This window comes from Ambystoma mexicanum, chromosome 9 (genome assembly GCF_040938575.1).
Source record: "Ambystoma mexicanum isolate Mex_15411 chromosome 9, UKY_AmexF1_1, whole genome shotgun sequence".
NCBI classification, from domain to species: domain Eukaryota; kingdom Metazoa; phylum Chordata; class Amphibia; order Caudata; family Ambystomatidae; genus Ambystoma; species Ambystoma mexicanum.
Window position 1 is genome coordinate 12,075,834 of NC_090931.1, and position 12,754 is coordinate 12,088,587.

Consider the following 12,754-nt stretch of genomic DNA (forward strand, 5'->3'; position numbering starts at 1 on the left):
CTCCAAACCATTCTATATACGTCACGCAATTCTATACGCTCCAGTCCGTTCCATGCACTCCAGTCTGCTCCACACCCTCCGGTCCGCTCGATGTCCTCACACACTCCAGCCCGCCCTACGCACTCCAGTCTGCCCATGCACGCACTCACTCCTGTCCGCCCCACCCACGCACTCTTGTCAGCCCCACCCACACACTCCTGTCCACTCCACACACTCCTGTCCGCTCCACGCACTCCTGTCCGCCCCATGCAGTCCTGTCCGCCCCACACAGTCCTGTCCGCCCCACACATTCCTGTCCGCCCCACACACTCAAAAATCCACTCTGTTACTCCGATCTGTTCTGTGTATTCTAAGTTGTTTTGTGCACTGCATCCACGTATTGCAAGATGGATCTCAGTCCTCTGTCCTTTTTGGGGATCAAAAAATATGGGGAGTACCATCCCTTGTTCCTCTCTGCTACAGGTACTGGTTCTATAGCACCTTTCTCTAGCAGGGTTAAAACTTCCTGCTGTAGGAGCGGGTGTGGAAGCTTCAAAGAGAGTCTCCCCGGTGGATTTCTTTGAAGTTGCGTTAGTAAAGGAAGGCAGTAACCTTGGGCTATTATTTCTAGACCCAAACATATGAAGTAATGGCTCGGCATTCTTGCAGATGCTGTGACCGCCTGCCTCCTACAGGTGTCTTGTGATGCAAGTCCTCAAAGTGGTTTTGTGGCAGTTGCTGCTGATGGCAAAGAGGCTGCAGCTGGGGCTGGCTTAGCACGTTTTCCTAGTCCACCACAAGTGGCTTTTCTCTGGCCTCTTTGACTGGCCATTCCTCTCACCTTTCCATATGAGGAGTAATAACGATAGGATCGTCCCCTCCAAGATTTTCCTGAAGCACGAAAAGGCTGAGGTTGCCTAATCGCAGCTCCTAAAGATTTGGCAGCTGCTTTTGAGATCTGCAACCTCTCAAGGCTCTCGTCAGCCTTGTTGCCGAAAAGGTGAGACCCGGTAATCCTTGCCATTTTTCTGTTCTGTCATTTTTTCTATGATAGGAGGATGTTGTGCACAAGTCATAGCTACACTAGAACCTAAGATGCATATGCCTGAAAAAGCTACCAATGTCTTAGTAATGAAGGATATTACCATCACGGAGTTAATGGCGAATGATATCTCTGAAATCAGTGACTAAGGTTGCTCTGATAATGATACTTGGTCTTTGAATAGCATGAATGTTTGAGTTATGCTCTTGGCTTAGGCCAAAAGGAGGGTTTGTAAAACCATATTTTCACATAATACCGCCTGATAACGAACATTGGACTAAGCACATTCGCATCGTACTGAAAATCACATTTAAATGAACCTGAATAAGGCTGACTACGCCGCCATTTTAGAATCATCTGCCATTTTGAGTAAACGCCTGGTTTCTATCTCATGTTAAACTGTGTTTTTGGCTGCAGCAGAGAAAAATTAACTTTGTACTGTATCAACATATTGAGGCTGCTGAAGCAGAATGTTTGTCCTTCACTAAGAAACCTTGCAGCTGAACTGAACTACAATTTTGATGTTGTCTGCACCAATAGCTTTATCCTTGTTTAAACAGTGGAACTGAATGTTGAACAACTAAAACCATGTACCTTTACAGAAACCAATTGTGTTTGTTTCTTGAAACTGGACTTACTTTAAGCTGGAGAACCAACATTACCATTGTATTTTGTGTACAGAAAAACATCTCATGTGTTTGAAGACAACATTGCTGTATTTGTCATGTGAACTGGGTATGAACCCTAATAAATTGTTAACTTGGAGAAGGGCTGGACAATGTAACCCGGATTGTGTATAAAAGATGCATGCTTTGTAAGTTCCAGCACTCTCTCCCCTCACGATGTCTGCTGGTACACACTGCAAGATGTTGGGAGCCAGATAGCTATCTGTACAGAAATAAATAATACATGTATCTCTGAACTCGTGTTTGGCGTATTTCATTTTGGTGGTACTAAGCCTCGATATTTCTTTGGTCTTTCAGGCCGAAACGCAGGCTGAGAGCGTATGCTATGCTTAACCTTGCATAGAAATGGAAAGCCAAAGATCCCCCTCACGAACATGATTGGCTAGTTCTGTCTGGAATATTGTCTCGTTGGAATGGCTCACATATTCCCTTCAAGGAAATCATCCCAAGTTCTCGATGGAATGGGAAATACTGGTAAGCTTCTTACGCAATGATTATAGGGTCTCTTATTGCCTTCAGAAACTTCCTATTCTGGGGACCGACTGACTGGAAAGGCCTGCTGGGTCCTGCTCTGACTGGTGCGGGGGGAGGGGGTAGTACAGCTGCAGATGTTCTCCTTCTTTCTCTATGCTTTGTCTGTGGAAGCTGCGTGCTATCAAAATACCAATAAAAAGAAATGTTTTTTAAAAAGTGACAATGGGCCTCATTACGACATTGGAGGTAGCCATGCTGCTATTTGCGGCATGGCTACCACCATTCCGGGTACCGGGTCCAGGTTCCCCGAATGGGGAAATACCAAGCCATTCCGACCTTGGAGGGCCCGGTATTTCCCCATTCAGGGAACCCGGACTTGGTACATCCCCATTCCCATTCGAGCCCCCATTGGGCTCAATGGGAATGGGGAGGATGCAAACAACAGGCCCGTTAATAACGGGCCCGTTGTTTGCATCCTGGTCTGCTCACGAACCCGCTAAGGACGCCTGGTTTTAGGTTTTACCAGGCGTCCTTACCGGGTGCCGCAAGGAGACCTCGTAATGAGGCGGTAGGGGGTTAATGGGGCCGGCAGCTCTACCGACCCCATCAACCCCCTAACGTCTAATGTATAATGAGGCCCAATGTCTGTTATGTCGCCTCCATGTGGGCACCTGAAGGGGCAATGCCTGCTGCCTTCTATTGCACACATGAGGACAGTGCGCCATAGTCGTCCCTGAGGTTCGTACAGGGCTCCAATGATATCATGCCATGGGTTCATGGCATCGATCCTTCTAGATCATTTATATGCCTATAAAGACCCAGGCCACCCGTCATCCGACCACATGCCGTTCCACAGGAGGACTGGGGGAAAGCCTGGTCTGCAAAGGGTCTCTAATCTTCTTTAGTAGCCCAGCAGGCTCTGGGCAGTGATTGGGGACTATCTCATAGCAATGCCAGCCACTCCTTTTCTATTTGCACCGCTGCTGTGGCCTACCCTACACCACCTATGCAATGTCCTCTCCCTGTTACTACAGTTTGCTTTGGGACATCCTGTCCCCTTTCAGTTGTTTGTGTTGTGCGTTACAACCCAGGTGTTGTGGTAGGCGGAGCGCCCGCCTTCGCGCCAATTTCATGTTTAAGAATAAAGGAGACGGCAGTTTATCGTACAGTCTCCGTGCTTCATTCCTAGATCCTAAAAATACACATTCAAACTCCCCTTCCCAAAATAGGTGGGAGCAAGTTTCAAAATGCACCATCTCCTAATTGCACGCCGATGTTCACCACATGCCCTTCCTGTCTCCAGCGCTCTTTCGTCACACTTTCCCCGGGGGCCTTCACGAACCATACCATACCACCTTTCCATAATTACAGCCACCTGTAACTCCTCCCACCTGTGAATAAAACGAAGCTCCCAAGTAAGGAATCGTGCAAGTGCTGCCTTCATACAAATACGTTTACATTGCAACACAATTCCACTCAAGCACCTACCCAACACTTTACATTCCATACCCCTCCCCAAACTCTTTACCCCAAACCATGCAAGGCCCCACAGTCTTCCTCCCATGACACGTGCTCCACCGCCTCACTCCCTGGTAAATGCGCCTGCGTGCCCTCAATGGGGAGTTGCGTCTCCCACACTTGAGGCTGCCAGTGTAGTGCAGCCCCTGACTGCCTGATCGCCTCCACAGCCCCCTTCCTGATTCTTGCACATGGTGGAAACACGTCCTTCATCCATGTCCTGATCCCCTCCTTCCTTCCAGCTGCCCCCCCATCCTCAAGCCCTTAATTGCATGTTGCGTGCGCAATCTCTGCAGACTTCTGCTAACAGCAGATATACAGCCCGATTCATGGAATAATCTGCGCGTAAAAATGGGAACTTGCGTGTGAAAACGGGCGCAAGCACACGTTTACCGATTCATGGAACACATTGCGCATGGCTTACCTGAGATGTGCGCGGATTCCGCATAGGCTCAACAAGTCGCAGCGACAATGCAAACGCCTTGCGCGAGACACCAAGCGAAGATGCATACCGCCTAGCGCAGTCACCTAAAAAGGGGGCGGCACATGTGGAATGCGGAACAACAAGCGTAAATGTGGGCGTTATGTGGGAAGTACCACAGTAAAATACTTGCAACGCCCACATGCGCGCTAGCAACTCGTATTCATGGAATCGAACAGGGCTCACAGGCGCGCGGCAAAAGACACGCAAACCCGGAAACACATCCGCCACGCGAAAGCTGGCGTAAGCATCACTGCGCACCCAAAACAATACATAAAAGGGCCCTCAAAAAATAAACGCGTGTACAGCTATGCTAAATGTACCATTTCTCGCAGCAGTGATCGTGGGACACCGCAGTAGGAGGAGGAGGATACCCAGGGCCTACATTTTCTTATCCAGGACCAGCCTTTTTGGGATGCCTGATGAATAGGTCTATGGCAGGTATAGGTTTCCACCTCATATCATCTTAAACCTGGCCACTGATTGGGAGGATGACGTTACATCAACCACCCTGTGGTACAAAGCACTGAGCGTCTTGGAAAAGGTGCTCAATATACTGCATTTTTTGGCCAGTGGGTCATTTCAGCAGACAACTGCCATAGTTGGGGGCATTTCACAGCCCACGCAGTCACGCTACTTACACCAGGTGTTGGCAATCATCACTGCGCGCCCCTCTGTCCGCAGGCACATATACCTGCCCAGAACACCCGCAGAAAGGCAGGCCGTGGTCCACGACTGTTATGGGGTGGCGCACTTCCCGAAAGTGCTTGGTGCCATTGATTGCACCCATGTGACTCTACGTCCACCGGGGGCCACAGAGCACATCTATCGCAATCGCAAGCACTGGCATTCCATCAATGTGCAGGTTGTATGTGATGACAAGGGAATCATTACCTCTGTATATGCAAACTATCCAGGGTCGACCCATGACAGTTTCATAGTCAGAATGTCACCCCTACACCAGGACCTGGAAGCTAGTAGGCATGGCAACACATGGCTCATTAGTGAGTACAAATGGCCATGCACATGCATGCATGTTAGATACAGACAAACAGACAAAGCCAACTAATGACAACCATTCTCACCTCCTCAGGGGACAGTGCCTACCCTCTGAGCACCTACATGATGATACCAATACGGAACCCCACCACACCACCCCAGGTAAGATACAATGCAGCCCATATTGCAACTAGGGCCATAGTGGGGCGCACATTCGGAATGCTGAAGTCATGCTTCCGCTCCCTTGACCTCTCTGGTGGCCAGCTACTATATGCACCACCAGAAGTGTGCAGGATCATTGTGGCAGCATGTGTCCTGCACAACGTTGCAACACAGCGTGGCGTACCGGTGGACATGGTGGTGCCCCTACATCCCCAACCACATTCATGCCCGCTGCGCATGGGAGGGGATGGGATGTGGCGAGGCAGCCTGTACCCAGCATTTGGCACAATTTTTCACCTAAAATCCAAACCCTGTGGAATGCACACAGGCCTCGCACATTCCAGGTGACAACCGAGGATGACAAAGGGACAATCAACTGTCTCAACTTTAACAGCCTGAGAATGTGTCCTTGGAAGTGCTACATTGTGTGCATCCCTTGCTACTTAAACTAACCTAATCCTGTGTGAACAAAAGGCACACATTGAAGAAGCAGTATGCCACTAACCCCATGCAAGACTACTCATCTAAATGCTTGTATGTCACCTAAACCCTCCCAAACCTCATGTCACCCGGTTGCCACACCATGCCATGGCATGCAATGTCAAAAGTGACAAATACATGCCCAACACATAACACTTCTGTCACAAAGTGCACTCCGATAAACTGAACTAGGTCAGAAATAACTCACTGTCACACATCAAAATAAAATTGTACACAGGAACATCCATTGTCCAGCATAACATATCATAAACACAGGACCCAACAGTGACAATGTCAGAGAGTGACCAATCACAATAGCACAAGTGCCTCAATGTGACAAAGCCACCACATGGACCCCTTCCATCTTGAGTGTGTCCCTGCTAGCTAAAGGGGGCAGGGTAACGCATACAGCATGCATGGTACCAATAATGGAGACAGGCAAAGTAATACATGAAGTTGTAACATGTAAATATGCACAATTACCAATGTCCTTACAAAAATGCATGCTAACCATGCACTGGACAAACAATCATGAATCCCCACTAGGGGTGTATACACAGGTTGGACTTCAGGCTGACCACAAAACTGATGGAAGGCCAATGCGCCTGTGTAAATTGCTTTCACACACTGCTCTCCTTGCAAGCCCATGGAAAGCGGAAGCAGGAGTGGCATGTGTGTCTGGACCCTAAGGCACAAACAAGGAGGGTACCAACACGAGAAAAGCCTGTATGGGCCGAGCCGGAACACACAGTGGATGCCTTTGGATGCCACACAAAGCAGCACACTGTCACCCAGGAGGCATGAGTGGATGTTGAGAATAAAAATAAAAAAAACCTCCATGAGTTCATGGCCTGCACGGCTAGCATAGAGTGGGAGAGGTGTCGATGCTGTTGTCACCCTCTGGTGTAGCATTAGGTGGTGTGTGTGGTAAGGGAGGCTGACCACGTATAGCCCTGGTATGCTCCTCAATGGCTGCGAGCATGCAGGCCTGATAGGTTTGATTCTGCAGCATGATGGTCCGGAGTTCTGCATGCATTACTTCATGGGATACACAGAGTTCTGCTTGCAAGACCTCACGGGTTGCACGGATCTTTGCTTGCAAGCACGGGTTGCACGGAGTTCGATAGAGATGTTGTGTGTGAACTGCTCCAGCCGCTGTTCTGATTGTCTACTGCGGGATAACTCGAGTGCACCCAGAGTAGATCTGAGGGAGGTATTCTCTTCCCTCAGGGCTGCCCTGTGGGCTTCAGCCTCAGCAGCTATGCCTGTGCACAGAGCCCCCATTTCAGCCAGTCGGCCCCTGTTGCTGGCCAACATGTCCAGCCTGTGTGAGCAGCATGTGGACTGCAATGCCTGCTGCTGGAGCTCCATCTGTCTTTTTCGTGGGGAGCATGGAATTGGCCACCCGATCCATGGCCTGATCCAACATCTCACATGATGCCCCCTGTTGTTGAGCAACAGCATACATGGATTGCTCCCATACAGTATTCCCGGGTGGCACACGGCCAACGTGATGCCGGACCCCACACCTCCCAGACCCAAGGATTCCTGGCCCTTGCTGCGCTGGTGCTGCCTGTGGCTGCAGGACTGCATTCCTCCCTTGATCAGCTGCCCCAGGACCAGGAGCCAATACTGTGGAGCGTGATCCTGCAGCTGTAACCACCAGAGACGGACATTCCAACACTGACTAGCCCCGTGAGGGCTCTACACCCCTTGTAGGTGTTTGGGACAGAACAGCACACACATTAGAATCACTCACCTGCAGCAGCAATGAGGGTTCCATGTCCGATTGAGCTCCAGAGGCATGGGCTTCCTCAGGGGTGTACTCAGACACACTCCTGGACAGGATGGCCTGTAGCACCAATGGATTCTCATGGGCTACCACACCACGTCCTCCACTGGTGCCTGGTGGTGGCTCAGAATACATTTCCTCCTCCACCATCTCCTCCTCCTCCACGTCCTCCTCCACTGCATCCAGTGCCTCATCACCTGCACAAATGCAAAATGTACACATGTAAATAGCATTAGCCACACACATATGTATCACAATGTTGCCAGCCAACACATAAACCTGCCATGTCACACATGGCACAAACTCAGGCACGCACACGGTGTCAATGAAAATGAAGGGTAGCATGAAAGCAGACCTGGATGTGTGTCAAAGGGCAAAATAACACATGTACTGCATGGTTCATAGCACCTACTTCACACACAAGCATGTGACTGGCGTAGTCAGTATGGTAGGTATATGGTAGGCATAATGGTAGGTCACATTGACATCACGCAAGTGAATATCCATGTTGAAGGGTAGAGCAGGGTTTTGAAATGTGAGGGTGCAGTGCAGTACATGGGAAAGGGCTCAACTAATACTGAAAACACATAACCAGTAATGTTAATGTTGCGGCCTGATGGCAGTGTAATAGTAGGTACAGTTATCAAGTGCAAAATGTTGGTAGTGGGTGGAAGGGAGACAGTAAACCCCCGCCCCTAAGTGCGGGGGGGGTGGCTGGAAGGCAGTGCATGGGTTGAAATGGTGGCTCAGAGGACCATGTCGTAGCTCACAGTGTGGGCAGGTGATAAGTACATTCTCTCAGTCATCTGGAACTACAGCAGGGGAGAGGACAGAAACCACAACACATGAGGAAGCATCAGAAGGGCCACCAGACCCGGAGAAGCTACACCTCCAGTTACATAGAGGCAGGGAGGCTGTACCAGAGGGAGGCCCAGCTCAACACAGATGATAACCACAAACTAATTGCCATGAGCAGCAACTGACTCTGAGGGAGTAGGAAAGGGATGATGAAAGACCATGGGAAGGAAGTAAATACTGGAGATGGTGTTAAATGTTGTAGGTCCAGGACCCATAGGGCCTTGATCAGAATGAACAATCGTAGCCACTGTGAGCCTATGCCATCATCACAGTCCTAGGGAGACACCTGACACCAAGCTTAAAGGACTTTTCACGCATTCCAGGTCTGGGCGAGTTGCAGAGGGAAGAGAGTAGCATCACAGAAATCCTGGTAAAGCCCATAGCAGTAGTCCACCATAGGAATTACCAGTCCTCTGGAGACAGGGAGCTTCTGGGGGAAGGAGAGGAAAGAAGGAATGCCTCTGAGGAGGTGCAGCTCGCAGGGTGACCTCTCAGAGACATCAGACATGTGACGATAGAAGGCGAGTGTTGAGTGGAAGATCATCACAGGCTATCCGCCACCACAGGTTGGAGCAGGAGGCCAAGAGAGGCTGGACTGAGAGTGTGATAGAAGGAGTGAGCAGGTGTGGTGATGAGGATTGACTCTGTGTGTAGCACATGCTTTGTATGCAGTCTGCATGAAAACAAGCACGTATCAGTCCAACATCACATGGTTTACGCATGGCAGTCATGTTAACGTAGTTTGAACTGGCAGACAATCAAAACACATCATCCAAGCAACACATGGCCTGGACACACACTCATCACAACTTACCGGACATTGACTCATACATTGGCAGGTCTCCCACGCCTTGGATCTGCTCCACTGCAATGAAATCACTAGCAATCTCCTCATGTCCAGTGAATTCATTGTCCTCTGGTGGTGACCCACTGCCAGTCACCAGAGTAGAGGCGAACTTGGCAGTCAGCTTATCTTTTGCTCGGCGTTGGGGGTCATTCCAACGCTTCAAGACATCATCAGCTGTGTGCCTCTGATAGCCCAAGGCGCTAATATGGTCCGCGAGGCACTGCCAGTGGGCCATAAACTGAGCAGGCATATGTATGCTCCCTGCCTGCACCAGCATGTCACGGCCATGTTCCAACACGGAGTCCACGAGCATGTCCAGTTCCTGATCATAGAAACTCCTCTTTCTCGACGTGTGGGACTCCTGTGCCGTGTCTGGGGTCTCAGCCTGTACCACTGAAGCATGCTTCTGCTTCTTGCATGGTGGTGCATACCCTGAGTGGCTTGTACCGCTCGGGTCAGTAGGGGCTGGAGTAGTAATGGACTGGCCTATGGCATCAGCCACTAATGTAATGACAGAAGGTCTACTTGCAAGTATCAGTAGCTGGGTGCTGTTGCCAGGACCCTGCGCTGCATGTGTCTTGGCCTTAGTGCAAGGGAATCAGCCCCTGAGTCACACTGGGCCGGGACCAATCCAGTCCTGGCTGGATGACCCTGAGCCAGGGTAGTGGTTGCTACAGCTGCCCCTACAGCTTCCTGACCTGGCCGGTCTGTACAGCAGATGACAACACTGATCCGGATCCCTGTGTGCTGGTGCCAGGACCTTGCACCGCATGTGTCTCGGCCTTCGGGACATGGAAATCAGCCATTGAGTCACTCTGGCCCTGTGCTGGGACCACTACAGTCCAGGCTGGGTGACCCTGGGCCTGGGTGGTGGTAGCCGCAGCTACCCCCGCAGCTTCCACACCCTGGCTGCCCTGGACAGCAGGTGACACTGCTGGTGTGTGGCCCCAGCGGCTGGGGACGTGACCATCAGATGCATCTCCCTGACCCTGTTGGGTGGGGGGCATAGCTCTCCCTGCATGGACCTGGACACCTTGACCACCTCGTCCACCTTGCCCACCTTTGCCTCCCTTCCCACTTGTTGCCCTCCCAGTCATGGCACTGATGGACTAGCGCAATAGGAGGTGCAGCAAACAATTGGCCTGGGCAATTGGAGTGAGGGGGGCAGGGTACGTGATGGAAAACCTACCACTGTGCTCCAGCAAGGCTCTATGTAACCCCTGGTGAAAGAATAACAGGTCACGTAACGCTCAGTCACCCCAAAAACAAAAATAGAACGCTGCCCCTTGGTAGCCCACTGACAAGACGAGGGTCCGGGAGCGCTTCTACCCAGCGCTGAACCCCCAGGTCATGGAGTTGGTGCTCATTCTGGAGTCGACTGGTAAGTGTTCATGTGTTCTTGTCCACCATAGTGCATGTGCATGTTGCCGTGTGACTGGAGTGTGCACCTTTGCCTTATGTCTGGCATGCCTCCTGTACAGATGTATGTGTGCATGTCCCTGACAGTGCTGCATGTGAGTCCATTCAAGAATGTCCCACATCAATGGTGTCTGTGTTGCAATGTGTGATGCGCACCGGCAGGTAACGAAGTACACATGTTTGCATACCTGTGTCTGGACTGGGGCATGAGAGAGGTGTGACACATGGGTGCTTATGGACATGCATGGTGTACATGTGCGTGTGTCTGAGTAGTGTGTGACTGGCCAACACTCCGGCATGTATGTTACTTGAGTTCTTGATTTGTGATTGCCTCACGCTGCCAATTTGCCCTCGGGTGCAATTGTGATAGCTCCATGGCCTTCCTCATGAATGTCAGGTGATGTATGTGAATGAGATGTGTATGCCCCATGATGTGTGTGAGCTGAATACACAATTATGATCTTGTGTCAGTGCCGTGTCCAAGGATGTGAATGTCTGTTGTGAATGACAGACATGTTTGTGAATGTGTGTGAATGGCACTTCCCTGTGTTTATTGGAGGGTGATGATGGTTGTGACCTTTGACAGTGCCACTGATGTGCATTTGCATTGTGACAAACACACATACACACATATGTTCAGTAGCCTGATGTTTGCGTTCTATGTTTCTCTATCCACAGCGACGATGGAAGAAGAGGGCGGAGAAGGCGCTATGGGAGCACCACAGCAGGGATGCCTCCACCAGGCACAGACGCAGGGCCCAGTCATCCTCCCAGGTACCGTCATCTTCCGGGAGCGAGGAGGCTGGTGCCACATCTGCAACAATGGCCACAGCTGCTGAGGGGAGGCCCAAGAGGGTGAAGGTGGTCGTGGGCTCCTCGGCAGTGGGAGGGACAGGTGAACCCACACAGGGGCAATCCGATGTGGATGACAGTGGGGAGTCATCCAGGTTGGTGGTGGTGGAGGAGGAGGAGGCCACATCAGCCCAGTACATGGGGCCCGACGAGGGTGATGAGTTAGGTGTGACTGGTGCATTCCAGGGTCGGGGCCGGAGGCAGTGCAGGTCACCGTGGAGGAGCCTGTGACTGATCCTGTCCATGGAGCTGCGACTGCACCAGTATGCACCTGCGGGCATGCCCCAGGCCGGACCCATCCGCAGGTGGCAGATGTATCCACGGAAACGGATCTACCACTACCTGCGGATGAAGCAATTTGTGACAGGGTGGAACCGTTGCTAGCCTGTATCGCAAGGCGTATAGGCACCATCGTGATAATGTGCAGGCATCCAATCGGGGGCTTGCACATCATCACACTGAGGTCTGTCGCCTCATGAACCTGCTACTTCAGTTCCTAATCACAAATTTGGTACGTCTGCTGGCCACTGCTGCAACCCTTCCTTCTCTTCCTCCTCTGTGTGCCAGTTGTCCTCCCTGCCGTCTTCCGGACCAGATACCACCAGGGCCCTCTGTGTACCTATCCCAACCCCGACGGCCAGTCTTGTGAAGATCACATCCCTGCCTCAGTCGGGGGTCAAAGGAGGATCAGCAGATGTGGTCACTGCAGCAACAGGAGCTATGGCAATGGAGGAAGTGCAGGCACCAAGCAGCAGGGCATATGCATGACGGGGGTTGTCATCATCCCGGAGGCTGTCCGTGTGGTGCAGGCACCAGGCATTTGGGCAGCAGCAGGCTCAGGGTAGGAGGCAACAGGACTCAGGGCGTTCATCATCAGAGGGGCAGATGTCAGCCTTCGGGCAGGAGGCAAACGTGATCTTACAACAAGGATGTCTTCTGTGTTGGAGCAATTGGCCCAGCAGATCGGGGCAGAGCGTCAGCGGGCACAGGAGGCACGTCTTATCATGGCCAGGGTGGAAAATTCACTGCGTCGGGCAGAGAGGTGGGCGGAGGTCCTCGAGGAGACTTGCAGGGAGTTCTAGAGGAGCATGGTGGAGTCCCTGCAAGCCCTTGAGGGAGAAGCAGAGGCCCCCCAAATGGAAGTGGACACAGTGTTCGATGATGC